The 5,527-nt window shown below is 49.3% G+C and overlaps 1 long non-coding RNA gene across 2 annotated transcripts in view; it reads left to right on the top strand.

Moving 5' to 3' along the window:
* The first annotated feature begins 455 nt into the window (after positions 1 to 455).
* Positions 456 to 5,527, top strand: part of LOC108304314 — a 6,789-nt gene continuing 1,717 nt past the window's right edge. Inside the window, exons 1-2 of one of the 2 annotated variants that reach the window (XR_001825199.2) lie at positions 456 to 747; positions 1,374 to 1,545. This is a non-coding gene — a long non-coding RNA (uncharacterized LOC108304314). The remainder of the gene's footprint in view (positions 748 to 1,373; positions 1,546 to 5,527) is intronic. The other variant, XR_001825200.2, reaches the window with a different exon arrangement.

Here is a 5,527-nt window from a genome sequence, read left to right as displayed (position 1 = left end):
AGCTTACCGTTGTGTCTTCAATTCTGCTCAGTCACATCCCCTGGTTACCTCATCCACATGCTGAAGTTCTGTTTCCTTGTCATTTGGAGATGTTTAACTGTGAAAAGGGCAGGATCACAGGCAATTGAGAATAGATTAATGAATACCCCCATTAATGGAGACTTGAAAAAGACACATAACTCAAACCTTATGTTAAATCTTAGAGGAAATGCCAAGTTTTTATTGTATTTTATTTTTTGGAGATGATCATAAATTTGGTTACTTTGCATTTATTTTTAGGCAGAAATATTGACAGAGTTCAACAAAAGCCAATAATTTTATCAGAATAAAAAAGGAGATGGCTACCACGTAAAACCAGCTGCAGATTCACTGAGAATCACTCCTGGGCACCATCAGTGCGGGAGCTACTTCCCTAAGAGCTGAGACTGTCAGCACGTGTGAAAATCCAACCCAACTCTTACAAGACTGGACCCATGCTGGCAGAAGTTAATGTGTACAGCTCAATACTGTGATGTCAAGTCCAGATCGTGAAAGCAGACTGCCAAGCGAGCAAGGAGGACACCTGCTTCAGTGGCAGGGTGAGGGAGGTCGCGAAATTCACCAAGAGGTAGAAAGCAGCTGAGAAAGCCTTGGGAGACTGGCTGGGACTCAGATGACCAGAGAAAGCCTTTCCAGGAAGAAAGGCTGAGGGAGGGAAACTGACAAATGCTTAAGTGAGTGGAGTCATGGTTGATCGAGGGACCGCAGGTGACTAAGGCAGGGGCTCTGTGAATCAGCACCAGAGAAGGAGTGGAAGGGGAGTGGCCCGTCAAAACACTTTGGAGGGCTGGGAGTGGTGGCTCACGCCTGTAATCCCAGTACTTTGGGAGGCTGAGGCGGGCGGATCACGAGGTCACGAGATCGAGACCATCCTGGCCAACATGGTGAAATCCCGTATCTACTAAAATTACAAAAATTAGCTGGGCGTGGTGGCGTGCGCCTGTAGTCCCAACTACTCAGGAAGCTGAGGCAGGAGAATTGCTTGAACTTGGGAGGCGGAAGTTGCAGTGAGCCGAGATCATGCCACTGCACTCCAGCCTGGCACCTGGTGACAGAGTAAAACTCTGTCTCAAAAAAAAAAAAAAAAGGCTTTGGAAACAAAACCCAGTTTTGGAAACTGAGGTGCATGAGCCTGGCACAGTTGTTTATGAAGCTGCAAGTCTGGCTTTGAGGAGTGACAGAGAAGCTCAGGTCATGACTATGAAAAAGTAAGGAACCCAGAGAATGGGGTGACACTGCAGACGAAGGTGTCTGGGTTGCTGGGGAGTCTGAAGATGGGTGGGTTCTGGGGGAGCCTGGGACACCCCGACTGCACTCTTCCTTCTTGGTCTCAGGAGAGTGAAGAGCCGCTGGAGTGACAGAAGACTTTCAAGTGAGAGACCTGAGTTGGAGGCTCGGACTTTGTTGTACAATAGACCATTTGGCTGGCCTTTGTCTCCAGTTCCTGGGAAGGACCCTCTAAGTCCTCGGAATTTCCTGAGCGATAGGATGCCTTTGTTATTCATGGTAGGCCCCTGTGACCACACCAGAATTCCTGCAAACAGGAAGACTCGGGATGTGACTGGTCACACCAGAAACACCAACATGTGACTAGAGGGTTAGGGCTCTGAGCCCCCATTGGTCTGGCCGCGGGGAGGGGATGCGGCTGGAGATTGTGGCTGGAGATTGAGTTTAATCACATGGCTATTTAATCAATCACGCCTACAGGGTGAGACCCCAATAGGCACTCTGGACACCTGAAGCTCAGGTGAGCGTCCCTGGTTGGTCAAACTTCCATGTGCCAGGAGACTGATACATCCTGAGCTCATGAAAACTTCATATTTGGAATCCTCCTAAATCTTACCCTCTGTGTCTCTCATCTTCATGGTCCCAAGATGTATCCCATATAATTGTGATTCTAGAGCTCTCCCGACTTCTGTGAGTCATTCCAGCATGTGATTAAACTTGATGGGAACCCTGGAATTTGTTATTGGCTGGGCAGAAGCGTAGGTGATCTGGGGACCCTGAGCTTGTGGCTGGTGTCTGAAGTGAGACGGACTTGTGAAGAACTGAGCCTTAAGCCGAGAATTGGACCTGAGTCTGCATGGCAGTGTCAGGGTGGCATGGCATCCCTTTGGCATCAATGTGACCATGTCTCAGTCCTGACCTGGTGCTCTTCATTGAATCAGAGCCCATGGGAAGCCCAAGTGAGGAGACGCACCCTTGTGCAGGGGCTTCCTCTGAGTGAAGCAGCCTGATCATAAAATGTGCCTTCAGATGCCCTTGGTCAGGTCACTTATGGGTCTTCTGAGGTTAAAATATTTGATAGTGACACCACAAAATACTAACGTTAAGAGGAAACAGTGTGGCCAGGCGTGGTGGCTCACGCCTGTAATCCCAGCACTTTGGGAGACTGAGGTGGGCAGATCACAAGGTCAAGCTATCAAGACCATCCTGGCCAACATGGTGAAACCCTGTTTACTAAAAATACAAAAATTACCTGGGGGTGGTGGCATGTGCCTGTCGTTCCAGCTACTAGGAAGGCTGAGGCAGGAGAATCACTTGAAGCTGGGAGGTGGAGGTTGCAGCAGTGAGCCCAGATGGTACCACTGCACTACAGCCTGGCAACAGGGTGAGACTCTGTCTCAAACAAACAAACAAACAAGCAAACAACAACAAAAACGAAAAGAGAAAACACTGTCACCGATATCTATAAGGTCTTGATGAGCCCAGCATTCTAGGATCGGGGGCCATGTGGCATTTGGCACAGAATTGTGTAGCCTTGTCTGCCCCCCGTGGAATTTATTTTCTTCCTGCAAGTTTCTTCTGTGCTGTGTTTCTACCTCCTTCTGCTCTTATGGACTGCTCCTGTGGATGAAGGAGGGCGGATCTTTATGTTTATACCCCTTGCAGCATTTAGCGCATTGGATTTAGGAAGGGGTGGTTTTATAAAGACTCCAACAAAAAAGCAGTATGGCCAGAGAAAAAGAGCCAGTACCACCTGGTAGGAATGGTACAGTGCGGTTTACGGACTTAATGTGTGCACGGGGGTTCAATCCAGTCACCTCTGCATGACCTCAGCATTCCCCCAGCCCTGAGAGCATCAGGAAACCTGAGGCAAGGGAGGCTCAGGCCCTGACAACCTCCCTCCTTGGTCTTGAGCCCTGGATGGTTTTTCTTCTGCAGCTGCACTGGTGGGTCACTTCCTGGCAGAATAGCCATGGAGAATTCTTTGTCTGTCTTCGTTGTTGTTCAAAGTCTTTTAAAAAACAGAGTGTTTTCACCCCACCCTAGGGTTCTGAATTCTGCTTGCCTATATTTCTGCTCCTAGTCAGCATCAGGCAGAAACTGATCATGCAGGAAGAGAGACAATCAGATGTAAATGTGTTTTGTTTTACTGCCTATAGGGGAACGTTCCCAAATATTCTCAGCCAGATGACCTTCCCCCCACCGCTGTTTATTGCTTTCCCCTATCAAATGTTCCCCCAGCTGTGGCAGCTGGAGTTCAAAGCTGTCCCCTTGCAACACAGTGTCCTTGGTGGGTTTTCTGCAGAGTTGATTAATGCTTGGCAGCGTGTGGGCTCCTCCAGGCAGCGGCCCTCTGTTGGATTCTTCAAGGCAAATGAGAATCTGCCGGAAAGAAGTCATAAATCCTCCCTCGCACTGTGCTGTTTGCTTCTGTAGAACCAAGAGAGTCAGATTATTTGAGCATTTGTGTGCCCAGGGTTATGCCTCTGTGATCCACCAACTGAGTCTCCAGCATGGCCTGCATCACACAAAACAAAGGCCTGGAGAGGAGCCTACCCAGCTCCGGCCCCCGCCACTTCATTAAAGACTGTCAGCGGCCTTGATCTATCTGTCTGTGTTACTTGATCCCACACACTGACGTGTGGTAAAGGGCTCCCTTGCTGGAGAACATGGTGTAGGCTGTCAGAATGGAATTTTGGAATTGTGGCCAGACACAACTCACTAAAAACTGTAATTAGTGGGTAGACAGAAAAGCCTCATCACCCAGGGCCCGGTTTTTTGGATTGGTTGGGCCATGCCCATCATGCATGAAGCATTGCAGAGGCATGACTTGGGGCTTAGATCACGGCGGCCCACTTACCCCTACCTGGTACATGCCCCACCGAGACAGTGACCATCAGAGTGTCTGGAGAAACAGGGAGTGGTCATTGGGAGCAGCTCAGCTCCAGGTTGAGCTCCCATTGGCTGCCGAGGTAGCTGCCCCAGGCAGGCCGTTGTGCAGTGCGGCCTCTCTCTGTGGGTGATGCATCTTTGTGATGAGCCATTTCCATCGCGCAGACCTTGAACATAGTAAAACAATATGCCAGCAATTATTCACCACAGCGCCTGCCGTCAGCTCAGAGGAATTCCAATTCACTATCAGTGGTCATTAGCTCAATCGGTAATGATTCAGAGAAGGGAGATGTTGAAGGCACTAGCTATCTTTCTTCCTTTTTAAAATTCCAGATATTCATCTTTGAGAAGCACAAAAGCAATCCCAAGAGAGGATTCAGGCCATCCAGCACTCTTTACTGAGTAGAATCACAGACTGTCTTGACAGAGAACTGGGCTTTGGAGAGATGTTAAGCAAGGCTGACGGACACCACAGTGGCATAGTGTTGACTGCAGGAGACGGACTGGACAGTCAGCTCTGCTTGTCTGCCATTGGGGTAGATCGCATTTTCTGAATATGATCAGACCTATCTATAGACCATCCTCACTGGGTGGTGCTGGGGGCTGTGTTCCCTCTTTTTGGACCTAGGCAGGCCTTTGTAACTGTTTAAATCAATAGTATACGGCAGAGGTGGTCATGTGTGCCTTTTGTAACCAGATCATCAAAGTCATTACAGTTTCTGCATTGGCCTCTTGTCTCTCTCACTCTTAGGACACTTGCTCTTAAAATGCAGCCACTATCTTCTGAGGAAACGTAGGCCACAAGGAGAGGCCACGTGTGGGTGTTCTAGCTAAAAACTGCCAACCAGCATGGACCACCAGATCTACAAGGAAACATCCTTCAGATGGTCCCTGTCTCTGCTTAGAGTATCCCAGTCGAGGGTCCAGACACCATGGAGCAAAGACAGGCCACCCTGCCACTCCCTGTCCAAATTTCTGACCCATAGGACCTGTGAGAGGTGATAAAAGATTATTGTTGCTTTTAGTGAGGAGTGTTGGGGAATATGTTATGCAGAGCAGATAATAGATTCACCTGCCATATCTAGTGGGTGCTGATTGCCCATGGGCCTGAGCATAACCCCATCTCATACGTGTGCAAAGAACAATACAGGAAACCAGTGCGACGGGAGTGGTGGCTCACGCCTGTAATCCCAGCACCTTGGGAGGCCGAGGTGGGTGGATCACAAGGTCAAGAGATCGAGACCATCCTGGTCAACGCGGTGAAACCCCGTCTCTACTAAAAATACAAAAATTAGCTGGGCATGGTGGTGCGTGCCTGTAGTCCCAGCTACTTGGGAGGCTGAGGCAGGAGAATTGCCTGAACCCAGGA

Source organism: Cebus imitator, unplaced genomic scaffold (genome assembly GCF_001604975.1).
Source record: "Cebus imitator isolate Cc_AM_T3 unplaced genomic scaffold, Cebus_imitator-1.0 Scaffold53, whole genome shotgun sequence".
Classification (NCBI taxonomy): domain Eukaryota; kingdom Metazoa; phylum Chordata; class Mammalia; order Primates; family Cebidae; genus Cebus; species Cebus imitator.
This window is presented reverse-complemented; position numbering and strand designations above follow the sequence as displayed.